The sequence below is a fragment of the Triturus cristatus genome, chromosome 4_2 (assembly GCF_964204655.1).
Source record: "Triturus cristatus chromosome 4_2, aTriCri1.1, whole genome shotgun sequence".
In the NCBI taxonomy this organism is placed as follows: Eukaryota; Metazoa; Chordata; class Amphibia; order Caudata; family Salamandridae; genus Triturus; species Triturus cristatus.
In genome coordinates this window covers 648,050,379-648,078,257 of record NC_140586.1, presented here as the reverse complement: position 1 = coordinate 648,078,257, position 27,879 = coordinate 648,050,379, and positions in this window count along the sequence as shown.

The following is a 27,879-nucleotide window of genomic DNA, read 5'->3' as shown; positions in this document are numbered from 1 at the left end:
CGGCTTCACTGACTTCCTGTTAATAGTAGGATCCAGTTTAGGGCACTTACCCTTGCCTTTAGAATATTTCATTAAAAGTATCCTCTCTACCTTAGGCGCTGTTTTAAGCTCTTCTCTCATGGCGTTCGTTGCGGTCGAACAAACTCAAACTGTTTCAGATTCCGGGCGTCTATAAGAAGAGAGGGGCATATTATCAAGACAGGCGATAAAATTATCGCCGCTTTAGCGGCAGAAAACTGCCGCTAAAACGGTGATAATGGGCTTGATAATATGCTCTATGGAATTCCACTTGAAGCCCTAGATGTCCTTCACATATAACATGGGCTTCAATTGGAATTCCATAGAGCATATTATCAAGCCCATTATCGCCGTTTTAGCGGTAGTTTTCTGTCGCTAAAGCGGCGATAATTGTATCGCCTGTCTTGATAATATGCCCCAGTGATCCTTCACCTACCTGTCATACAGGCTGTGGAATTCGCTTCCACTTGCTCTGAGAAGCAGCCCCTCTGAAATGGTATTTAGAAAAAAATTAAAAACACTTCCTTTTGATTCCTGTATACATATCTCCTAGACCTGGCTTCTCTCTTACGATGTCGTGAGTGATCTTTCCGCTAGCGCTCGGGACACCGCTTCGAGCTAGCTGCGCGCTTTAGAAATGCATTGTGTTGTATTGTTTTGCTCAGTGTTAAGTAGCGTACTAAGAGCCCTGCAGTAAACCTCTATTCAAGCAGGTGGACAGAGATGACAGTTGAAAGATGTATTCTTAATATTAGGGGTGTTAGAAACGGGGTCTCTAGTTGGCAGGGGTATGTACCCTAGTCCAAGTAGGGACCACCGGTTCCGTCAGGGTGGGTCTCAAAGTACCCTAGACCAGCCTACTGGTAGCTTGGCGCAGAGCAGGTAGGCTTAGCTCTAGAGGCAATGTGCAAAGTATTTGTGTAACACACCTTCAATAGCACAGTGAAGACGCCACAAAAAGGACACTACACCAGTTTTTATAAAAATACAAATATCTTTATCTATACTTTAGGCAAGGTCAGATCTGCAAATTTTCCACTTACACAATTAGTTCTCCTATTGAAAAGCTTCTTTGGGGAGTTCCTTACTGATCAAGATGTCCATATCGACACAATCACAGTTTAGTAGGTTCTGTAGGTCTCCTGAAAAAGGGTACCCTGTCACAGATGTCTTAATCGGTTGGTAGGTCTGTGCTGGCCTTAAAAACGAGCTGAGGGCTAGAATAGAGGGGGTCTTTTAATGTTGGCGCTGACTCTAGTGTCCAGTACGGGAGGCCGAGAGCTCTCTCTCTCGTAGACCTTCAAACCCCCCCGACCCCAACGGCAACAAAGCCACGCTTCCTGATCAGAGCGGTTACCTGAGAGGGCAAGCGCAGTTTCTCTTCGTTCTTCACCGGCAACAGCTGATCACGGGGCAGAGTCGGGACGCCTCGCGCTTCCTGGATCCGCTGGGTGACGAGCCCCTAGTAGCCGCGCAACACCCCGTGCTGCCACCAATCACAGTGCAGCTTCCCTATGACGCTGGTGGTGACTCAACAGAGTGCTCCCGAGGTTCCTGGGCCGGCGGCGGTGAATTTCAGGCACGCAACGTTTCTCTCCAGTCCTGGGCCGGTGGCGGTGAATTTCAGGCACACAGCGTTTCTCTCTGGTCATGGGCCGGCAGACACCAGCGCGTTCAGGCTCCCGGGCCATAGGCGGTGAAGCTGGGCAATTTAAATCATAAGTCACCCGCGCTAGCAGCGATGACACCCGGAGAAGTTAAAAAGGTGTTTTCTTTGCACCTACAACAACGATGACTCCGGGGGTAATGTAGAGAGCGCGTCACCCGAGTCAGCAGCAGTGATGATCCGGAGGCCTCGGGGCGACTGCAGTCCTCAGAGCCTTGTTGCAGGGGCAGTTCCCAGTCCCCAAACGCTGTTGTCCCTTCTTGAAGCAAGGCAGTTCCTCGTGCACTGTGTTGCAGGAACAGTCCTTATAGTCTCTAGTTCTTGTGGTCCCCCAGTAACCAGAGGGGGGGCAGCCAAAGAGGATGGATAATAGTGGAGACTCTCTGGAGATGTTGTCTTTAGTGTCCCTCTAGCAGGGCATGATCAGCAGGCAGCAGGGCAGCTCAGCTAGTGGGGCAGCAGTTCCTGGGAGCAGTCAGCCTCAGTAAACAGTGCAGTGGTAATCCTGCTGGCGCAGCAGTCTTCACTCCAGCGGAGTTTCTTCTTAGTCCAGTGGTGTAACAGAGATGTGTGGCCAGGACCCTCCCTTTTATACCCTGGCGCCCAGTCACTAGAAGGGGGTAGAAGCTTCTGGAAGGGTCTAGGGGTTTCTGGCGTGTTCCCTGTCTTCCCTGACCTGGCTACTGGATGTCTACAGTGACAAAGGCAGGGTCGTTAAGCCTATTGTGGGGCAGCCGGGCCCAGCCCATTCATGAACAAAGGTGCGAATCACCACTCCCTCCGCACAGCCCAGGAAGGCTATCAGCATGCAGATGGGAGGGGGGAGTCTGCAGTGTACAAACTAAATGCAGGCAGGAAAATGAAACTTTCTAAAAGTGGGTTTTCTAAAGTAGTAGTGCCCAAACCCCATATTTCATAAGAAAGGGCTCCCCTCTACGATTCTAACTATACTAAACATGACCTACCTAGTAGGTCCCAGTCAAAAGTTATCCCATAGGGGGGGTTCCCAATGTGAGTCTATGGAGGGGTAGGCCTCACTGCGGTAGCAGGGGCCTGTGGCAGATATGCCAGTGTCACCATATTTTTAGGGGAGAGCACCTGCACCTTAGCACTGTTTAGCAGTGGTAAGGTGCCCAGAGTCCTAAGTCCAACAAAAATGTACAGTCAAGTGGGAGGCAAAAGGACAAAAATGTAGGGAGTTCCACAAGCGGGCAAAATTAATCATATCACGCTACTCACTCTGATTATTAGCGCCTGGAGCTTGTTCCGCGCAGTAAAATCGGCTGGGACAAAACCGTGCAGCATTCCAGAGGGTGCTGCTTCTTTTTGCCGCTTGAGTTGATTTTCCACGCGAGCAGTATCTTTCTCAACGCAAACGGTTGTGACCCGCAATGAACGGCTGTGTTGAAAGGATTTCATCGGGTGGCATTCTAGCTCCCATAAACCATGCTAGGAGATGCAAATTGTCGCTCGCACTCACCCACTTAACGTTGGCGAGCGGCGAGCAAGAAAAACCTCTGCCATGCATCGGTTGGCAGAGTTTTGCCAGGACTATGTGTTACAAGCGTAACGTGGAGTGGGCAAAACATTGCGAACTCCGCAGGCAGAACGGAGTTTATTGCCCACCTCTACTTAATATCTTTATTGGAGGTTAGAGGAGTGCAATGCCTCAGCCACCAGCAAGCACTCAGCTTCCCCCAGCACAACTCCTCACTGAATGGTCCTACATGACCACCCTAACATTACTGGCACTGCATCACTACATACAACATTAAGAATACTGCACACCTCCTTCCTATTACAAAAAAGATTAAGATAAGCAGCAACAATAAAACTTACAAAATATCTTGAAGCCTAAATACACACATCAGAACACTTGTGAATATGCATGAATACATATGTTACTCACTAGTCATTAGAGATCACATTTATATTATCATTTAGATGTTTGAGCAACATTATACATCTACTGCTTCTTTCCTGAGTATCATTACTGACACAATCAGTGGCATGTTTTTTATTGAGCATGATACCATCATGATTTCTTGACTCAGTCTCCACTTGGGGCTAAAAAATCACAACCCTTCCTTTGTTCTTGATGCAGTTGTTTTCTAATTTTACAGAATTGAGAAATAGTTTGCCAATGTTTAGTGTTGAAGAGAACCTGGAGACCACACCAGTGCCATGTGGATGTTCAGATCTATCAAGATCAACCACTGATACTTCTATGCAGCGTGCTCCATGTTTTTGGTCAATGTATTTTTCCTTTCCACATTTTTCCCACTTTCCTCCTCTCTCCAATTCTTAGGCACATTAGATTCACACCCCTTACTGTTCATCCATGCTGGACTGATCAATGAATTGGGTTTTCTTCCTCTGAACATTTCAAAAGGGACTCTTCCTTAAACCGAGGGAGGAGTCATTGTATATACGTCTACCCTCGAAATGAATTCCTTCCTCCAATCCCTGGCACTCACTCTGGCAATCTTGTTAGCTTTTTAAAAAACTTTGTTGAATCTCTCCACCATACCGTTACTTTCTAGGTGATAGAGATTTGCGTCTAATCCCTCTTTGAGACAAACATTTTTCCATCCCAGAGGACACCATTTGGGTGCTATTATTATTTAATGTGGAGTCCGGAAAACCTTCTCTGCCAAAAACTTCTTTCAGAAATGCTGTTCTATTATTGGTCTCTATATCACTACACATGTTTATTTCAGGCCAGCCGGAAAACATACCCAAGAGAACTATCACATACTGCTGTACTATATCAAAAGCTACATCTTCTCTTGCTTTAGTTAGTAATCATCTAACTACCATAGGTTGAGTTCTTGTTTTGTATGTCTTATGACACTGAACACACGCTAAGCAATCTCAGACTAACCTCTCCAACTGACTATCCTGTCCAGGCAACCAGAAGTGCATTCTCAGTCTCTCCTTGGTTTGACTGATTCCCAGATGACCTTGATGAGCCAAATTAACCAATGAATTTCAAACCGCCTCTGGTGAGATTAATTTGGATGCTCTTAACACCAAGCCTTGCAGTAAGGACAGCTAATTTCTTACTTCCCAATACTTCCTGCACTCCCTATTTTAACAATCTTTTGAATCCTATCCTTTGTCAATTAGGCTAGACAGTTCACACAGTGTTGCATCAGTGGCAACTAATGTAAGTTTAAAGTTTATTGTCTGATTAATTAAAATCTATAAAAATAACAACAGGTGTAAATATAACATATTTCATAAACAGCAATTATACTTGTTAAAACCAGACAGACTAAAATGCAGTTTTGTCTGAATCCTAGCATCATAAGTGCAAATTGACATTACGATGCTCATTAAAACCATACAAACTAGAGGTGAGAGACGTTTTAGGACTCACAGGGTACTACAGGAGGTTTGTCAAGGAGTATGGCAGCATTGTTGCACCCTTGACAGAGCTGACTTCCAGAAAGCAGCCCAAGAAAGTGAACTGGACTGACACCTGTCAGAAGGCTTTTGATGCCCTGAAGACTGCCATGTGCACGGCGCCCGTGCTACAGGCGCCCAACTTCTCTAAAGAATTAATTGTGCAGACAGACGCTTCAGAGCATGGTGTAGGGGTTGTACTTTCACAGATGAATGAAGAGGGCCCAGACCAACCTGTAGCCTTCATCAGTAGGAGGTTACTTCCACGGGAACAGAGGTGGAGTGCAATTGAGCATGAGGCATTTGCTGTGGTCTGGGCACTGAAGAAGTTGAGACCATACTTGTTTGTGCCTCACTTCAGGGTTCAGACAGACCACAGGCCCCTCATATGGTTGATGCAGATGAGAGGTGAGAATCCAAAGCTGTTGAGGTGGTCCATTTCCCTGCAGGGGATGGACTTCACGGTGGAACACTGCCCTGGTACAGAACACGCCAATGCTGATGCTCTGTCCAGATTTTTCCGCCTTAGTGAAGAGAACTCCCAAGAGGTAGGGTAGTTCTCCCCACATTTCAGCATCCTAGCTTTTAATTTCCCACCTTTGCTGTTAGAGATATCCTGTTGATCACTTGTGTGTAGGTCAAGTTCCTCAATGCAAACCTGTGGGAGGTGAAGATTTACTTACATCTGGTCACCTTCTAATTGACCTAGTTTTCCTGTGTTAAAATCACCTGCAAGGATGATCTCATGGTCTGGGTGTTGATCAGCGATTTCCTGTATTAGACCAGAAACTTCCATCATGATCTTTTTTAACTTTCTTTATGGGGTTAATATATATGTTGAGTACTATTGTGCTGATAGATTGGCCCCCTAAATCTAAGCCATGGAGTTTGAGTGCTTACAAATCGTGACTGGGGGATTTTATCTCTTTAACTTTAAGTTGAAGATTAAGTTTTATTAATGTAAATAACCCACCAGCAGGCCTTCCAAAGAGATTTTTCTTCTGGGCGGTTTTATGGAATGCATAATAGCCTGGGATTGAGGTACTCACCATGGTCCAGGTTTCCTGTAAGCATAGAACATCACTTGTGCTCAGAAGGTTTAGAGCATCTTTTTGCTCTAGGAGGCTAGTAGTCCTATAGCATTCCAACTGATCACCCTAATACTATTACTGACTCTATTTTTATTTAATTTCGTGGTGCTAGGGGCCTTGCTGATCCTTTGATTTTAAGTTGTCCAGGTGGCACTTTGCCTGTCTTCCGGGTCGCGATGCGGCGGCTCTCTTTTCTCCGTGGCGGAGTGCGGGGTGGGCTCCCGCCATAAACCAAACACCAATGCAGGGTGGGCTCCCGCTGGTGAATAAACTCAAATGTGGTGTGGGCTCCTGCTGAGAAGCATCAATGCGGGGTGGGCTCTCGCTGGACCCAGAAAGGCACACCGAGGCAGGGTCGGCTCCTGCTCTCAAATGCTCGCAACTGCGGGGTGGGCTTCCGCCGATAAGAGCACACAAAAACAGCGGGGTAGGCTCCAGCTTCCAGTAGCCTAAATGCGGGGGAATCCCCTCTGAAGTTGTCACAGCTCCTGGGCTGCAAAAGCACCAGCACTCTCCTTGAAAAGTAAATAGAGCGCCCACGAGGGGCTAAGACCCCCACAGTTTCAGGGCAAAGGCTGGGCCCAGGTAGGCCAGCTCACAGGGCCCTCCAGCAGGGAGGCAGTCCCTTGTGGCGGTTCCTCCTGGGGTCCAGTAGCAGCAAGTCACAAAGCACAAGTAAGCACAAAAAGCACAACACTTCATGGGGTCACAGCCCTAGCATATATATCCCATTTTCCTTTGTTCTGCCCTTGGCACAGGGCTTGGGGAACCAGCCTGAACTGGTTCTGTTTTTTTTTGGAGCACTCTGTTTACAGAGCTCCTCTTTCCTATTGTCAGGTGGGGGCTCGGGCATCAAACCACCACAGGAGGGCGGAGCCTGCATTCATCCAGGCAGGCACAGACCTATTCAGGGTCAGGGGTCTACTCCTCCCACTACTCCAAATGCAGATCCCCTATTCAGCCTAGCACTGACTCACCCTGCCCTCCCTGGAGCCACACACACCTCACCAGCCCCTGTCACTCCAAAGCCAAACATGCAATACACATCAGGCAGGCAGAGAGATAGCACACAGAAATGCCAACTTCTAGAAGTGGCATTTCTAAAATAGTGGTAACAAAGCTGCGCACACCAAGGCGCAGCATTTCTTATTACTATTCCAACCATACCAAACTTGACCACGCTGCTCCTCTCATATCAGGAATTACCACTGAAACACTTATCAGGAATCCCCAATGCATTCCAATGAGAGGGCAGCCTCACAGCAGTGAGAAACGAAAATGGCGGTTTGTCACTACCAGGACATGTCACACACTTAAGGTACTTGTCCTACCTTTTACCTACAATGCACCCTGCCCACAGGGCTAGCTAGGGCCTACCTTATTGGTGACTGACATGCAGTAAAAGTGGGGTCACAGACATGGCACACACTTTAGATGCCACATCACAGCGGAAGTAGCATTGCGTGCATAGACCCTGCAATGGCAGAGGCCTGAGACAGGTTTGCAAGGCTACTTTGGTGGGTGGCGCAATCAGCGCTGCAAGCCCACCAGTAGCATTTAATTTACCAGCCCTGGCTATATGAGATACCACTATACAAGGGACTGACAGGTAAATTAAATAAGCCAAACAGGGGTAGACCAATCTTACCTTGTTTATCACAGAGAGCACACACACTTTACACTGGACAGCAGTGCTAAAGTGCCCAGAGTCCAAAAACCACCAACACCATGTCAGAAAAAAGGCTACGAGGAAGGCAAAAAGTTCAGGGATGACCCTGCAAAAAGGGCCAAGTCCAACACTAACTGTATAGTTTTTATTTATTTTGAGCCTTTCCATTGATTTCCGCAGTTTCTTCTTTTCCCTGCAATGTTTTTTTTGTGCTGCTTTTCCATCTTCAGGGAGGTCTCTGTGTGCAATGTTTCTATTGGTTTTTATCCTATACTTAGGATATCTATTTGGATATCTATTTGGTTATGACAGGAGGGAATATATTTTGCTCTGCAAGTATTGTCATGTTGGTCCTCCTTAAGGTCCTTACTTTGAGGTGTTCCATTCTGTTCAGCCTCCCCACTAGCTGTAGATAACGGTCTCCCTAGGGACAGGTCGAATTGCCGTTTCTTGAGTAAGCGGGGACCACCTCCTTTGTTGCATTTATGGGAGGGTCATTGTCCTGACCTACCCTTGAGTCTATGGCTTTTAGTTATTTTATTAGTGTGAACAGAAGATCCGGTAAGGTAAAGTTTGTCAATTGTAGTATTGTTTCCCCTAATGTCATCTGGCTTACTGTGTGGCTTGTAGCTACAAGCAGCGGAGTCCAATTTCTGATCTAACATGGCTATCTTTTTGTTGAGCGTTAGGATGCTTTGTGCCAACAACTGTATGAGGTCCACTTGAGCCTCTAATTTGTGGGATTGCCATGTTAGGGCTTCAACAGTGGCTTGAAAAGAGGAGTTTATGGTGTTAAGGATTATATCGGGGGAGTGATCATATTCCTTCTGGTGACATGTTTGTTCGTTGGCATGCACAGTCCTAGCCCCGTCTCCCTCCTTTCTAGGATGTTCGCCTTGTACTCTAGCCCTGCGGCGTTATAGGGCTTACATTTCTACTGTATGAAAAGTTTGAACGATCCAGGGCTCATTAATTGTGAAGCTACAATAAAGGTCTCATCAGCGATTTTGGTCAGCGACCAGCCTCTCTCTTTGCAGCTGCCTAGAGGACTACAACTTGCCTACTTATCCCTGTCTGAGCCATTGTGCCATTGTATCCCTGGGTTGAGTTGATATTTAAACGATTGATGTGTTTGGTTCGTCGTAATCAGTCCCTTGGCTGACACTTTGGGCCACACCTGTTTGATTCATTCATTTCATTGTAGTGGGAAAAATCCTGTTTATGTACCTTAGGCTTAGTTTCTCCCATTTTACTTGAGGAGAGCTCTATGATCTCCATTTCCTCGTGTTCAGCCCCTAATGTTTGGGCAGAATCTTAAAGCTCTTTGATTACTTGCGTCTGTTAAACTATTCACCTTTGGTGTTCTTTTGTGGAAATATGGATTTTTCTGGTCAGTTATGTCCCCTATCTTGGACCCCAACGGTTCTATGTGCATGTTACAAGTACATGTATGTTCCCTCCAGTTCCAGTTATGAAGACGCAAATACGTGTGCGTCCACCGTTAACATGTCCTCTGTTGATCCGCCATGAATGGGCCGGATATTCCATTCCTAAGTACGAAAGGCCACTGATTTTATATGGTTCACTTATGCCATTTTTACAGTCCAGGCAAGTAGGCCCTGATTCTGTCATCGAACTCTTCTTGCTTTCTGTCTTTGAAGCTCCAGTCCGAGCCTGCATCTGTGACCATGAACTTTGTCTCATTCTCTGCGCGGCTCACGAAGCCTGACATCAGCTTGCTGCCTGCCAAGAACTGTATTTCACCTTCGAAAATTATCTGCTCCGCTCCCTGCCCAATGCATTCCTGTCTAGTAGCTTAAGTAAACATTCTTCCAGCTACCAAGCAAAGGCCCGATTTCTCTGTCTTCATACAAGTAATTCATAGCCCTGTTACTATGGAAGATTCCGCCCTCGCATCTAGTGTAGACACTTAGACGCTTGTACACGCACTAACCGTCAGTATAGTCAGTATAGAATAAGATTCTACTCTAAGAGACCTCTCTTTTGGATAACATAGTTCTTTAAACATAGGATGTTAGATATGATTTGGGATTAGGTTGACCTGACCCTCCAGACTTCTGTCGCCACATGTAGAGCTAAATATCAAGTCCCCTTCACCCCCTAGTTGCACGTCAATCACACGTCATACTGCTGCGCGCGCATATCTGCCAAGTATTTCTGCTGACATTGCGAAATTCTTTCATGTAACCACCCTCTTATGACATCACATCTGATGACGTTCTTTCATCACTCCCAGTTACGCCTATTTTTGGCTACGTATGAATATATTATCACCACTATCAATTGTTACGCCTCTTGTATTGGCCTCACTGTAATGCCTATTGTATAAAAGTAATTGATTGTCAATAACGTATGTACTTCACTTCCTGAACCTTCGTGGTGATGGAACCTGGAGCAACCGATTATAATCGACCATTGGAATAAAGCCCATTTAGAACCTCTAATACCACGGATCCTGCCTCTTATTTACTGAGCTATTTTTATTATGTTTCCGTATCAAATTAAGTCCCGGTAATTAAATTATTTACCACAGTAATGGCGCCCGAACAGGGACACTTTCTCATCTCACGCGCCGGCGGTGCGTTGCAGGCCCGGTCTCCTGCCACAGCTGGACGGACAATAACGCGTACCAGCAGGATTTCCTGTGTCTCCCTCCGGTCAAGCGGGGGCGACTGAGGCTGCGATCAACACCCAGACGAGGCGGTGAGAAGTGCGAAGTATCCCGACCAGAGCCTAGCTGAGAGAGCAAGATCCGAGGTATACAGAGGCCCACCAGTTTCCGAAGTCCCAAGTCAAGTCCGGTTTCCGAAGTGTTCAAGTCGAGTCCAGTCCGGTTCAAGTTCAGTTCAGATCCGTTCCGAGGCCTTCCGTTCCGAGCTACCCGGTGAGTACCATTACTGGGGAGGCGTTCTGGCGTGCACATAAGTTGTGCCGGTCCAGACGGGTTTGGGTACACAAACCCGGTCTGCACTGTTTCAGCAGTGTATCTGTACTGTTTAGCAGTATATCTAGTATATCAAGTATATAAATTCAGAATAATTCAGTTCAAGTCGAGTATTATGTTTAGTGATTAAGTTTTCTTTAGATCGTCATCATTATTGTTGCTCAGTTAAATGTTAAATGTTAAATGTTTTTAGTACGTTCTGCATATTGTGGTATGAATGACTGTTCATTATTGTGATTACTGTATTAAGTTTGTTCAAGATCAAGTATCAGATCAGTTCTCAATATGCCACTCTTTTCGAAATTAAGACAGATCACAACTAGAAAAGGGGTACTCGAAGAAGCTGTTCCTATTCCTCCTAGGGACACTCCAGGGTACTTCATGTATCATAAACATGGCCTAGACGCCATATTATTTCTTGATCTATGGGTAGACTACACTAAGGAATTACCAGAAAGTCAGAGGTGGCCCGCAGCGGGGACCTGGGATGCAGAGTGCATCGTGAAAGTAGAGGAAGAATTATGGAAAAAGAAAGCTAGACAATCACAGAAAGACGCCATTGAATTATGGCGTAAAGAATCATATAGACGTACAGAAAAAGCACGTAGACAGGAAGAGAAGAGTAAAGAGAATTCCAATGAAGTCCGAGAAAATCTATTAATTGAAGAAGGTGCACGAGTGAAATCAGAACAAGTAGACAGACAAAGAAATGCCCTTATGAATGGTATGTATCCCCTTCTGGCCGAAGGATTACCTAAGGCTACCCCAGGGATACCAAAAGACTTGCCAACCCTATTATTTCCAATAAAGGTACATCCTAAGGGGCATCCTAGAACCGCAGAAGATGTTTTTCTTTCCTCATATTTAGATGACGCAGCTCCCGAGTATGCTCATCCCGCCCCACATAGACCGCCTGCCAGGGAGGTTCAACGCCAAGATCCAGTACCCGTATCGCTACAGCAACAAGTTCTGACACAAGTTCCGGCAAGCACATCTGTTTCTGCATCTGTTCCTAGAGCTACTTCTATAGCTGTATCCACGCCTATAGTTGCTGTATCACGTTCAACGAATCCTTTCACACCCGATACCCCAGATGGGGCTACCGGAGGTGCTACCAATATCTTTTCTACGCCACCTAGAATAAATAAACTTACTTTTCAAGAGTCAGCACATTCACGTACCCCCAAACTCATAAATGCTCGTACGCTTAAGGAACTTCTTATAGATTGTAGATATGACCCTGTGCCCGGAAAAGAGGACGAAATGACCCTAGCATCATTACGTATCAGACGAGCCGCAGTGTATTTAGGGAAATTACCAGGAATGACTGCACATCTAGATAATATATATCATTTTGTCCAAACCGGGCGAGATTCTGAATGTATTAACAGAGCTATGGAATACCAGAAAGTGGAAATACAGGGGGAACTGTTGCGTTTTCTCATAAATTGTGTGATCAGAAATCAAGACCGACCGGGGGTAGACCCGGAAGCAATGCAGATTCTTACCAGATGGAGCCAGAATATATCAGAAGGGAGACATGATAAGCAAAACTGTATAAAAGCCATGTGCCGAAAGATCCGTAAAGAAATAGAACGCCTACACGAAGAAAGATTAGCGGTAGACCAGTTCGAACAAAGCGAGGAAGAAGCATCAGGACTGCCCACAGGACAGTCAGAAACTATAGCCTATGTAGGTAGAAGAAGATCTTGTAATAGTACTAGATGTCTTACTGATCCGATACGTCCGATGTGTCTAGAAAATAACAGGAAATTTCAAACACCAATAATAAATATAAGGTCTAACGAGCATTCATTCCAAGCAGCAGATAAATTACTCCGAGAACGAAGGGGTTATCATTTTCTCGATTCTATGGATGAACAAGAATTAGCCAGGTCAGCTGTCCATTGGGTTGACAGTCCCGGGAAGTATAGTGATGACACAGTAGCACACACATTTTTGAATCTCACCCCAGATGAACAGCGTCTAGCTGGGATTTATATGATTCAACAACTTCTTATACTATATAAAAGCCAACATTCAGATCCTGGTCCCTTACCTGATATATTGACCGAATTACTCACGAATAGATGGAGAGGTTCAGGTACTAAGCTAATTAAAGAAATACTAGAATCAAGAAAGCAGTACATTCTTTTTATATGCCCAGAACATGTCTCACTGCCCATCAAGGAAAGAACCACGTATTACATGGACAGACAGAATCCCTTACGAGAAGTGCACCCAATAAAGGGCGAGGACAATGAGTTTAAACGTGTATATGTATATACGCCCATATCGAAAATAGAATTGTTGGAAATGAAGAAAGTGGTACCCAGTCATGACAAAGACCCAGCGGGTTTCCACCGAGAAATTAAAGACATGTTACTCATGGGAGAGTATACCTATCCCGACATTATGACAATATTAAAGGCATTGATGCCTGCTGGCATTTATGAAAAACTCAAGGAAAAAGAGTGGGAGGTAGGAGACCAAAAGATAGATTGGACAGCATTAGAAGCAGAAGAAAAGGCCCGAGGTCCAGGTTCGGGGCTTGGGGACAAAACTAAAGCACTACCAGGTCTACTAGTACAGGTACTGCCACGTTTATTAACCACGAAAAAGGAAGACTGGGGTGCAATTTCAGCCTGTAAACAAAAGCAAGATGAAGACACTAGTGATTTCTATGCACGATTTGAAAAATGTTTTGGTATAAATAGTGGTATAAAAGCAAGTAGCGAATCATACCCACATCTGTTTGTGACAAAATTAGTTGAAAATTCCTTGCCCCAAGTGAAGAACAGAGTATTAAAATTCGAGAGTACCTGGCAAGGTAACACTCCATCACAAATGTTACAAATGTTACAGTATCATCACAATAGAATTAGAGAGGAACAAGATCATGAACAAAGACGCATGAAAGACACGAAAATGAAAATGCTAGTCTCCCAGACAGTTCCAGTTGAAGGACATAAAAAGGGTACGACACATTCTGGCGATTTAGCGGGACCTGTAAAAGGGACATGCAACTATTGTAAACAACTAGGTCATCATGTACACGATTGTCCAGTCCTGAAGCGTAATATCGCCACGGGCATTACAAAAGAAAGACCACGGCCACTTAGACAGGATCAGAATGAACAAGGAGCCTTGCAGCATGCACAGTCCATGCCAGCTCCACAACAGACTATACAGTTTGTGCCAGCTGCACCAGCGCTGCCTGTTGCTGCCACGCAAACCACGACACGACAACTGTACCAGACCGCACAGTATGACTATCCTGATTATCAACGATATGCATGAACCAGCCTAGAGAGGGAAGTTGACTTACCCCTTATCGAGATCCCTGTAGATCAAGAAGGACCTTATGTACATAGTGAATTATTAGGCCAAGACAGGAAATTTTTACTCGATACAGGGGCAAGTCGAACAACCATAAAACGTAGTGAAGTTCCAGGGGCACCCCTCTCAGGCTCACAGAATATTTCCCTTGGTTTTTCAGGAAAACCTATTGTTAATGAAGTGTCACAACCTCTTCCACTTACGATAGGACCTTTGACCCGAACTACAGATTTATTGCTTACTAAATCATGTCCAGAAAACCTGTTAGGAATAAAAACACTGAAGGCTCTAGGAGCTATAATATGTTGTTCTCCGGAAGGAGTAAGATTGTTTTTACGTGATTTTAAAGGTCATTATGTGTCTAGAGACATGGATCCCCGATTGCAGACTTTACCTACACATTTATGGGCACAAGGCCCTACTGATGTTGGTTGTATGAATATTACACCATATCGAGTCACACTAAAGGCAGGAGTGGTACTACCACGAATGCGACAATACAAGTTACCACCAGATGCTGTAGTGGCTTTACTGCAAATCATTGACGAACTCATTACCCAAGGAGTGGTTGTAGAAACCGACTCCAATATATGTAATTCACCGATAATTCCGATTCTCAAACGAACAGATCCGAAGGCCCCGCCAGTATATCGATTGGTCGTTGATCTGCGCGAATTAAATAAGTGTATTGTGCCACAATTCCCTGTGGTCCCCGATATCTCATCATTACTGACAGCTATTGATTCCGAAGCAACATTCTTCACTGTAATTGATCTCAAAAATGCCTTTTTCAGCGTCCCAATAGATCCGGAAAGCCAATATTTGTTCGGATTTAGTTTAAATGGACGTAGCTTCAAATTCTCACGCGCACCTCAAGGATTTACAGAAAGCCCCAGCATCTATAGCCAAGCACTGAAACGAGAACTCGACAGCATCCACATGCCAGTTAACACTGCCTTGCTTCAATATGTCGATGATCTGCTGATCACCGCCCGAAGCGAACCTGAATGTGAAAAAGCATCACTGACAGTTTTACAATTTCTAGCCGAAAAGGGGCACAAGGTGTCCCCTTCTAAGCTGCAATTCTGTGTCCAGCGAGTTATTTACCTTGGTCACTCGCTGTCCAAGGAGGGAAGGCAGCTTACACCAGACCGCATTCAGTTAATAGCTAACATGCCAATACCCAAGACACAAAAGGAGGTGCGGGCTTTTATAGGCCTCACTTCATATTGTAGACAGTGGATCCCTCAGTATGCATTTCTAGCAAAACCACTCATTCAGTTGACAACACAGGAGGCAGCCACATCGACTGTTTTCCCTTGGACTCAGGAACATACACAAGCTTTTGAAAGCTTAAAGAAAGCTCTATGCCAAGCACCTGTTTTAGCAACACCATGTTACAGTAAACAGTTTACACTCTTTATTACAGAACGCGAAGGTACTGCCTTGTCAGTACTCACACAGGAACAAGCAGGATCACACAAACCATGTGCTTATTTTTCTAGTACATTAGATCCCGTAGCTCAGGCTCTGCCTGCGTGCCTAAAATCAGTGGCAGCGACAGCTTTAGCAATCAGACAAAGCGATGCCATAGTGTTAGGACATCCATTGACAGTACAAGTACCACATGCAGTGGAGGTTCTTGTGAATCGAACGCAAACACAACATTTGACTATAGCAAGACTTACAGGGTATGAACTAACACTGTTTCAGCCACATATAGAAATCAGACGTTGTAACACATTGAATCCTGCCACACTTTTACCTGTAAATGGAACAGACCCACTAGCCCATGACTGTATTGATGTTATTACAATCACAACGAAACCCAGACAAGACTTGACAGATGTCCCATTGTCAGACCCAGACCTGACGTTGTATGTAGATGGTTCATGTATGAGAACAAGTACAGGAGAGTTAGTGGCCGCTTACGCAGTCACAACAGATACTGAAATCATTGAAACAAATTGCATAAATACCTTGTCCGCTCAAGCAGCAGAGCTCGTCGCTCTGACACAAGCCTGTATTCAAGCCACAAATAAAAAAGTCAACATATACACTGATTCACGTTATGCATTCGGAGTCGTACATGACTTCGGCGTGCTGTGGCGAGAGAGAGGTTATTTAACTTCTCACGGTGCCCACATTCAGCACGGACCCCTCATTCATGCCTTATTAGATGCAATACATTTACCCATTGCAATATCGATTATGAAATGCAAAGCACATACGAAAGTTACTGATATCATTTCTCAAGGCAATGATCTAGCTGATAGAACAGCTAAACAGACTGCTCAAACTCAAACATCCGATATGACAAAGACAATAGTCCCGACGCCAACACATTGTATGACGGTTAAAGATCCTACTCTTGACGTAATTGATATACAGACACATGCTACACCAGAAGAAATAAAGAAATGGACGGAATTAGGAGGGATCCAAACGGATCAAGGATGGTTGATGAAGGAAAAGTCTGTGTGGTTCCTTCCTGATTCAATGGTCCAAGTCATTATTAACACTATCCATAGTCCAGCGCATCTAGGAGAGAAAGCTATGCTAGACAGCATTCAACATATTTGTTCAACAAGCATTTACGAGCTGCAGCCAAACAAAAGGTTCGTACCTGTCTGATCTGTTGCCAGTTCAACCCAGGAAAAAGCGTTCCCGTAGAACAGGGTGGATTTCAGCCTCCTGATCACCCTTTTGAAGTCCTCCAGATGGATTATATCCAGATGGAACGATGCAGAGGATTCAAATATGTTCTCGTAGTTGTGTGTGCTCTTTCCCGTTGGACGGAGGCATACCCGGTTTCAGATTACACTGCCCCGACTACTGCCAAACAGTTGGTTCGAGAATTCTTCCCACGATACGGTTTACCACGTGTTGTTCACTCAGATAACGGCCAGCCGTTCTCATCCGAATTAATGAAACACGTTTCACTTTTGTTAGGCTATCAGTGGAAATTCCACTGTGTCCGACACCCCGAAGCAGCAGGTCTCGTAGAAAGACATAATCAGACTCTGAAAATAAGATTATCCAAAATATGCAGAGAGAAAGGTGTCGACTGGGTAGTAGCATTACCAGTTGCACTCTTTTACACAAGAATGATAGCACACTCTCGAACAGGGCTATCCCCGTATGAAGTGATCTTCGGCAGACCACCAAATATGTGGGGGACGCCTATACCACGCAAAATAACTGATATTGACTGTAACATGCTGACAGATTACTTGGCTTCCTTGATGTCTGCACTACAATCTTGTCGTTCACAGGTAGCTGCAGCTTTTCCTGACAACACTGAGGTGAAACCCCATGACGTGGTTCCGGGAGACTTAGTCCTCGTGAGGAACTTTGATCGAAAGACGCAGCTGGAACCTAGGTGGAGGTCACCTCAGCTGGTGTTGCTCACAACAAGAACAGCCGTGAAGATCGAAGGCAGAAAAGGATGGATTCATTCAAGTCATATCAAGAAATTTCATGGACTGAAATCAGATGTGAATAGCACACCTTGTGTGTCTTCACCCATTGACTCAAAACTTCCTTTTGTGGAAAAAAGTGACTCCGAACTTTATAAATTAAAGCTCAGGCCCAATCAGTCGAGCAATTTGATTGTTTAAGTCCTCTCCAAGGTGAAGCGGTTGAATTGTCTCTGACATGTATCCCTTGGACCTGAATAGAGAAAGCACCCGAAAAATGTTGAAACGACAGGCGTACTGTAAATCACTGCGTAGTCATTGCATAGTGACGTTATTAATTTTGTTTTTCTCAAGTCTTTTAATAATTACTGCAAGTATATTGTTGCACATATATTATCCTATTTCTAGACATGTTTACAATGTTACTGCTGAACATTCTTTTAGTGAATTACCTCCGCTTGAATTGTCATACAGATTTGCGCTGCGCAATAACACTTTTATTAGTATGTTACATCATTCCCATCAGGTTAGCAATGCTACAAATTGTTGGATATGTGGCCGACTCCCTCCCCATCAGAACTATAAAGGAATTCTACCTCTTTTTCCATACCCGTTCACACACAACGGCTCCTGTGGAGCATGGTTTAGCTTAATTAATTCTCTGGATTCGAATTCTGCAGTTTATCAAGATAACTGGGTATGGGGACATTTGAATTTAGTTTTACTTAAGGTCTGCTATCCTAACAAGGAGGGACTTCCCAAAAGAACAGGAACTGATCTAGAAAATGAAGTATATGGATTAGGTAATTTTACGCTTAATCTTATGATCCTAAATGTCGAATCCGAAGCTACTCCAATTTTGCCCGCTATGTCAATATTTCCAGTAAAAGGTGAATTATGTGTAAGAAAGAATGGTTCCATACATATGGGCCATAGTAGATGCACCACTGTAGTAGAATTTAGTGATCAAGGCAAGTCTACATTTAGAGCTTCCCGCCATTCCTATTTTATATGTGGTCAGACGGCATATGTACGTTTACCTCTAGATTGGGATGGTACCTGCTACATTGGATTCCTTTTGCCACCTGTTTTCCTAGCTCCTCCTGATTATCACAGAAATACTCATTTAGTACACAATAGAGAAAGGAGAGATCTCCCAATAGTCGATTACACTGAAACGGCATGGGAAAAATACACAGATTTCAATAAAGGTCTCTTTCCCTATATAGGTACCGTTACTAATAGTAAGCTGATACGTAGATTGACTAGAACCCTTGAAGCAGTAGTGAACGAAACTATTTCCGCCTTAGGCAATTTAACAGAAGAGCAGTCTGCTATGCGGATTGTTGTGCTTCAAAATCGTCTTGTCCTTGACGTCATCCTGGCCGATAGGGGCGGAGCTTGTAGGGTCATCGGATCAAGCTGTTGCATATTCATACCAGAAAATTCGCCATCTGTATATAAGGCCATAACCCGCCTTCATAAGATTGTAAGCCAGATACACCAGAATCCAGGCACCTGGACTTGGTCCGGTTGGTTTTGGAGCGTGTTATCAGCCTGGGGATGGAGAGTTCTATCCTTCCTAGGTATTGGCCTTCTCATATTATTCAGTTGCTGCTTATGCCTGCAATGTGGACCAGCGATTTGTGGTCTGTGTGCCACATCGTGCATTCCACATCAAGATTTTCATTCAAGATCCCGGAAGAAGAAAGAAGAACAAATGATGCTATATGAACAGATCAATGGATTAATGAAGATTGATATCTCTTGACGGGCAAGTAGGGGACAAGGAGGGAATGTGGAAATATGGATTTTTCTGGTCAGTTATGTCCCCTATCTTGGACCCCAACGGTTCTATGTGCATGTTACAAGTACATGTATGTTCCCTCCAGTTCCAGTTATGAAGACGCAAATACGTGTGCGTCCACCGTTAACATGTCCTCTGTTGATCCGCCATGAATGGGCCGGATATTCCATTCCTAAGTACGAAAGGCCACTGATTTTATATGGTTCACTTATGCCATTTTTACAGTCCAGGCAAGTAGGCCCTGATTCTGTCATCGAACTCTTCTTGCTTTCTGTCTTTGAAGCTCCAGTCCGAGCCTGCATCTGTGACCATGAACTTTGTCTCATTCTCTGCGCGGCTCACGAAGCCTGACATCAGCTTGCTGCCTGCCAAGAACTGTATTTCACCTTCGAAAATTATCTGCTCCGCTCCCTGCCCAATGCATTCCTGTCTAGTAGCTTAAGTAAACATTCTTCCAGCTACCAAGCAAAGGCCCGATTTCTCTGTCTTCATACAAGTAATTCATAGCCCTGTTACTATGGAAGATTCCGCCCTCGCATCTAGTGTAGACACTTAGACGCTTGTACACGCATTAACCGTCAGTATAGTCAGTATAGAATAAGATTCTACTCTAAGAGACCTCTCTTTTGGATAACATAGTTCTTTAAACATAGGATGTTAGATATGATTTGGGATTAGGTTGACCTGACCCTCCAGACTTCTGTCGCCACATGTAGAGCTAAATATCAAGTCCCCTTCACCCCCTAGTTGCACGTCAATCACACGTCATACTGCTGCGCGCGCATATCTGCCAAGTATTTCTGCTGACATTGCGAAATTCTTTCATGTAACCACCCTCTTATGACATCACATCTGATGACGTTCTTTCATCACTCCCAGTTACGCCTATTTTTGGCTACGTATGAATATATTATCACCACTATCAATTGTTACGCCTCTTGTATTGGCCTCACTGTAATGCCTATTGTATAAAAGTAATTGATTGTCAATAACGTATGTACTTCACTTCCTGAACCTTCGTGGTGATGGAACCTGGAGCAACCGATTATAATCGACCATTGGAATAAAGCCCATTTAGAACCTCTAATACCACGGATCCTGCCTCTTATTTACTGAGCTATTTTTATTATGTTTCCGTATCAAATTAAGTCCCGGTAATTAAATTATTTACCACACTTTCATCGAAGGCCTGTTTGGGACTGGATGAGGGAGTAGACCTTATGAATTTTTGCATCTCTTTGCCTGGCTTGAACTTTGCTGCTTATTGATAATTGTGGGGGGGTCAACCATGGTCCTAGTACTAGTGAGGTAGTTGTGAATAGTGTTGTGTCTTCTTGCAGTGGAGCCTGATCGGCTTTTCTTAGTGCCTGTTGCACTCAGCCTTTTCACCTTGTGAGGGTTTCCTCCTGGGTCTGCCTGGGGTGGGCCCTCCATGGGGGCTGTTTCTTTGCCTATGCACAGTGGGAGGAGGGCCTTTTCACTTACTCTCTCTCTTTCATTAATCCGGCTCTGCCCTTAGCCAGTTTTTTTAACTTATTGTTGAATTTGTGGGACTCAAAGACTTTATGGGAGAGCTTCCAACTCAAGCCAAACGCTGATGCCAGATCTCGTTGATGCCGCTCCCAGAGCTGCGGTGCCGACCTTGCTGCTGCCACTGCGGCTACCATTGGAATCGTTGGGTTAAACTTTATTAAAGTTGCCTCTAACTCTCTTGCTACCATTGATTTGAGCTTTCATCGTTGGAGATCTTTAACCGTCTTGAACTGGTTAGCCTTTAGACTTTAGTCTTATACAGGCACATGCTTCAAAAGAAAAACCGGTTGCAAACGGGCAGATTCTCAGAATCTGCCCCTTTGCGACCGGTATTTTTGCATTTGGTATGCATCATCCCAAATACAAAAATCGCAATTTAAGTAATCTCTAAATTGCGATTACTTAAATTGCGATTGCATTTAAGGAATCGCAAATTGTGGTTCCCTAAATGCAATGCATTAAAGTAATATAATTAGCGATTTCGCTAATGGGGGGGGGGCAAATTACCATGAAGTTAAACTTCATGGTAATTTGCAAAACCTTTGAAAAATGCCATTTTGTGCATTTTTCAAAGTTTCATGTTGAGCACACACATGCCCTTAGGGCATGTGTGTGCGCAACATATGTGCACAGGTGAATTTCAGGGGTGCAACAGGGTGTCCTTTTGACACCCTTGCACCCTGAAATTGCATGCACAATTTGCAAGTATCTATTGGCACTCGCAAATTGCGCTTGCAATTTCCCATTCATTCCTATGGGCCTGTAGGCCCATAGGAATGAATGGGGAGCTATTCCTTATTTGCGACTCGCAATTTGCTAGTTGCAAATAAGGAATGTGTAGGAATCGCTATTATTATAGCGATTCCTTCATGCATACGATTTTGCGAGTCCTTAATTGCGAATCCTTAATATTCGCAATTAAGGACTCGCAAAATCCTAGCTTGATGCATGTTCCAGTTAGTCTTTTAGACTGTGTTCACTATTCTGAAGGTGCGCTTATTGTGCAGGGCACTTCATGCTGTGGCTGATGATCTCGTCATGTGATCCCTTTGTAGGGCAATGGATGTGGGTCATCACAGAAATGCCATTGTAACTCCTGAATGCTGTGTTCTGTTTAATGCAGGAAGTAGATGGATTCTGTGGAAGCAACGGATGTCCCCAAGCTTCACCCAGGACTAACTGGGCTGCTTCTGTGGGCTATGACAGAGTTTCGCCTCACTTGATGCCTTACATGCTAAAACAACAGAAGCCAACGGATCTGTAGCCTCAACTTCTTTAACATTGCCCTCATTTTTTTTTATTTCTCTAATTCATCAAAAATGGTCTGTCGTATGTAAGTGGGTATCCTGACACTTCATTTTTTAATACTGTTTTATGCACATAACCAAATAGGCATCCAAAATGTCACAAAAACACTTAAGGAAATTCCTTTCTCATCCTAACAATAAAGTCATCTCCATTTTCTCTTTGAATGGAGTTGACTGAAACAGTTTCCTTCAGCACAATGTGTGGTTCATTATTTCCGTTCAAGAATAAACCCTATCTCTTTTTGATGAATCCTACTGATAATGATGTCACCTTTAACACACATAATTATACCTTACTGTAAATCTACCTTTGTATTCCTGCTCACCATGAAAATAGCCCATAAGTTTAATGTTTTCACCACCATAGGCCAATAGTCATCTGTCCTAATTAAATATTTTGCTCCATGGTATTCAAAAAGAAATCCTTGGGAATCAGTGTATTTGTGGCACCAGAATCAAACAACATCCTGACTTGTAAACCATTAACTTTTTCAAAATCTAAGGGACCATCTTTACAGTGTTTAATTACTTGAAGTACAATTTTGACACAATGTAATTCACCCTTCCTACTATTATCCTCAACATTTACCTCTTTTACCTTGTTTCCCTTGCTTTTGGAACTGCAATTCTTGCCATAATGACCCTTTGCCCACACAGTTTACAAGTTAAAGCTCAGGTGAGACAACTTTTGTTGTTAGCCAAATGACCTGATGTGCCACACTTGAAGCTTTTATCAGCAAAAGGTTTTTTGAATGCACTATGACCTTTTTTGTGTGACAGCCTGAACCCTCTTTAGATTTTGTTCTGGACCATTTTAATCACACAGGCTAGTGAGTGTATTATTTTCTTAGCAATAACAAGAACCTCTTCAAGTTTAGGAACATCTTTCTGCCAGATCATCTCCTTTACCTTTTCTATGTTACATCCTAATGTGAATTGATCTCTAATGCGCTCATCTAAGTTTCCTTCAAACTTACAAGATGCTAATGTGCATAAATCTGAAATATGATTTTCTACAGAATCTTTTGGTTTCTGCACCCTTTATCCAAAATGGTACCTTTCAAGAATGATGTTGATCTTTGGTAAGTAATGCTTCTTAATGCAGATTTGATATTCATTGAGACCGTCAGCTTCTTCATCATTAAACTCAGAAAGATGATCAAATTCTTCCTGACCTTCTAAACCTAAACAATGTAGAAGTAATTAGGTTTTTCTCTCAGTGCTCAGTAAGGTCCCACTCACTTTAGAATAATGCCCAAAAATGTGGCCATTTGAGAACAGGACCATAACGTTTAGCATGCTTACACAGTGGGGAATGAAAATGTTACACAAAAAATAACAAATGTATAGAGCAAACCACAATTAACACTGCTGTTAGATAAAGTATATCCCTTCACTCTGGCACTTGATGCAGAACTAAAAAAAAAACATTGACAATAAATTACAGGTCCAGAGAAAATTTTAAATGGAAAGGTGTGCATGTCACTGTATAGGGAACAACTGATGAAGAATTTGAATGAATAGATTGTTGTACTAGACATTGGTGTGCATGTCACTGGTAAGAAATATGCACTTACGGAGAAATGTGTGCATATGACCGGTAACAATAATGAAGTGCACAAAGTACTTAAATTAACAACAAAGAGAAATTCCCAGATTACCCCACTGCACTTTAACATGTGGCATGCATATCACTGTTGACTACCAAACTTCCTCTAAAATATGGTGTGCATATTACCATTCATAGCTAGGCGCTTGGCTGACAACCATAATACCATCCTTGTTTGAAGAAACGCGTCTTGGTATCACTGCAGCCATGTCACACAGAATACTTTAAGTGGCGACTTGATGCACACAAAGACCTCAACAATACACGTCAGTAACTAGGCAACCTCAGCGTATGGAGTTACGCTAAGGGTATCTCATTCCAGGCTTGAACAAATATGAGTCTGAGATGTTGAAGCTAAAATTATGTGTTTTTTTCTTTTTTTGAAGATCCCATCCTCGTCACCATTGTAGCGAACCTCTGTTCCAGCAAGCAGTCACTGATGACATTTGAAAGAAGTCTTTTCCCTAACTTTATTTGAGGTTACAAGAGTACAACCACTAAGCCACCAGCAGGCCACCCGTCCTTCTGCTTCTCTCAGCACAACTCCTCACCCAACATTCCAGTATGACCACCCAACATTCCTGGCATTCCATCACTATTTACATCATTAAGAATATTTCAAGCACCAATACAACATCCTCCTGAGGCTCAGCCGGGAGTGACGCGACTTTGTTTGTTCATTTGCGAATTTGCACAGCATCTTTTTTTAAAAATTCCTTTTATACCTCTTACTTGATTGCCTGCTTTTATGTGTTTGATGTGATTTTATCCTCGGCATCCTGTTTTTCATCCCTGTTGACAGCGCAGTAGTGGAGCTTCAGTGCCTGCGCTCTGCACATGCGCACTGACTCTGTGGGCTGAGGGGGTGTGTGACGCCTGGACCAATCACCGAGCACAAAGGGGCATTTAGTGGCAGAATGGCGCGAGCGCACACTACTGCATCCTCCTGAGGCTCAGCCGGGAGAGACGCGACTTTGTTTGTTCATTTGCGAATTTGCACAGCATCTTTTAAAAAAAAATCCTTTTATACCTCTTACTTGATTGCCTGCTTTTATGTGTTTGATGTGATTTTATCCTCGGCATCCTGTTTTTCATCCCTGTTGACAGCGCAGTAGTGGAGCTTCAGTGCCTGCGCTCTGCACATGCGCCCTGACTCTGTGGGCTGAGGGGGTGTGTGACGCCTGGACCAATCGCCGAGCACAAAGGGGCATTTAGTGGCAGAATGGCGCGAGCACACAGCGGAGGAGCGCAGCGGGCGCGCCGCTGGCGCGCCAAAGGCAATCCCGTCTGCGCCCGTCCGCGCTCGTTTCGCGCCCGGTGCCGGACACTCTGCTCACCATCCTCCCTGGGGGAGATAAATTTGGTCTAGGAAACAACTGCTCGACCTGTCCAAGTTGAATTGTGTAAGGCCTACTTGCTTTTCACTGGACAGGCTGTCGGCAAAGGGTGGAAACCCCTGCGAAACACAGTGTGAATCCTGTAAGTTTAATCTGCCTAGACCGGCCCTAATAAAATCGCTTGATACTTCTATAAAACCAAGTGCTAATACCTTGGATACTGCTCATGGGGAACAACCCATCAAAGCAGCTCTGATAAACTGCAGATCTCTGCCCAAGCATGCTGCTGAACTCTGGCTGCTGCTAAAAACCTCAGGTTTGGACTTGCTATTTTTGACTGAAACTTGGCTGCGAGAAGGGTCGAATCCCGACATTTGTCTGACTGTTTCCCTTGGGCTATAGAATGGTTATAGCCAACAGAGCTGACAACAGACTTGGGGGTGGTCTGGCAATAATTCTGAAAGAGGAGTGGGAAATTTCATATAAGAAAATAGCAGAGATATGTCCCATTGAGACCTTGTCCTTCCAAATTAAATTCAGCAAAAATCTTTCAATGGCTGGACTTTTAATCTCTAGACCCCCTAGCACTCCGACTTCCTACTGGCCGCTACTATTTGATTGCATCGCCAACCTATCGTTACGCTATTCCAACTACACTGTGCTAGGAGATTTTAACGTACATATGGACCTGGCTAATTGCCCTATGGCCTCTCTAGTAGGCGATGCACTAAAAAGTTTAAATTTTGTGCAAAGAGTTCAATCCCCTACTCATGCAGCTGGACGCACATTAGATCTCATTTTCACTAATGACAGGACCATCATTGTGGAAAAGCCGCTGCCAGTAACCTGGTCAGACCACATGCTGGTCACATTCAAGCTGGGACTGATGCGCCCTGCTAAGCACTGTAGACCTACTATAGAAAACAGAAGAAACTGGAGGAAAGTTACTCCTGATTCAATGAGAAGTGAACTAGCCAATACCACTCCTACTCCCTCCGGAAACTCCACTAGAGATTCCTCCCTCTTCAATGCATGGCTGACCTCTGCCCTAGACAAGATAGCCCCGATTAGATCCTGTAAAGTACCTAGGAGTAGGCCTTCAGCGCCTTGGTTCAATAATGAACTCCAAATGGAAAAAAGTCATTGCAAAAAGCTGGAGCGTATTTGGAGGAAAAACTATGAAACCTCAGCTAAAGAGACTTATAAGGAGGCACTGAGGAAATTTCATACCCTCAAACGTAAAACCATGAGAGACTTTATGGCTAAACAAATCATGGAGGCAGAAAACTCCCCAGGGAGATCTTTAAGATAGTGGAGAGTTTCTTGAAACCTCAGTCCCTAAAAAGCACCGTCCCGGCGTCTCTTCCGCTGTGTGATGAACTAGCCTCTTTCTTCCATGACAAGATTGCGGCCATCTACTCTACCTTCCCTATTACGGATGAGCAGGCGATGCCTTTGGTATGCCATTCAGTCAAATGGTCAGACTTCCGTCAGTATGAGAAGGACGCCTCGCTGAGGGATTTAATGAAAGTCAAGTCTGGATGCCCTTCCGATCCCTGTCCGGCTAGAATACTCAAACTTCTAGCCCCCGTAGTTAATAACACGCTGAACAATGTTTGGAATACCTCACTGGACACGGGAATCTTCCCTACTGAATGGAAGAAAGCCCTCGTCCGTCCCATTCTTAAAAAAGAGGACGCTGATCCAACAGAGCTGAAAAATTTTAGACCGATCTCTCTGCTCCCTGCCCCAGCCAAGATTCTGGAAAAGTAGGTCCAGAGGCAGCTGCCTGCACGACTCACAATCGGGTTTTAGGGCAGGTTACAGCACCGAGACAGCTCTTTTGGAGGTGGCAGAGTCAATTTGTGAGACGATGGATACAGGAAACTGTGCCATGCTTGTGCTGCTCGATCTGTCGGCAGCTTTCGACACGGTCTCCCATAAGATCCTGCTCAATAGGCTCCACTCACTAGGAGTTACAGGGACCGTGCTACGTTGGTTCCAGTCGTTTTTGGAAGACAGATCTCAACAAGTCTTCCTTCACCCACATGTTTCCAGCTCTAGGACACTGCTACAAGGGGTCCCACAAGGATCCGCCCTGAGTCCATCCCTGTTTAATGTGTATCTGGCTCCACTGGCATCTATCGTGGAAGGTTTGGGTGTTCGTGTTGTTTCATATGCTGACGACACTCAACTTATTTTCTCCGTCAAAGAGCAGAGTGAGAATGCCTTTACCAACTTCAGGCAGTGTCTTCTTAATATTTCATCCTGGATGACGGATAACTGCCTGAAATTGAACACTGAGAAGACCGAGATATTGTTTTTTAATCAGCCTCTCCCCCCTCAATCCGAGCTCTGGTGGCCAGTAGAATTAAACCCTCCACCAATTCCGGTCAACTCAGCCAGGAATCTGGGTTTTAGAATTGATACCCAACTAACAGGCAATGCCCAAATATCGCACATATCTTCACAATGCTTCTGGAAACTGAAGGCACTGCGCAGGTGCCTTCACTTTCTTCCTATGGAATGCAGGAAGACAGTGGTCCATGCGCTCATCACCTCTCAGTTAGACTATGCCATCAGCCTCTTCATTGGTCTCCCCGACTATCTTCTGAGGAGACTTCAAAGGATCCAAAATGCTGCTGCCAGACTTATCAGAAATGTGCCCCTACGGTATCACATTACCCCCCATCTGCAAAGCCATCATTGAC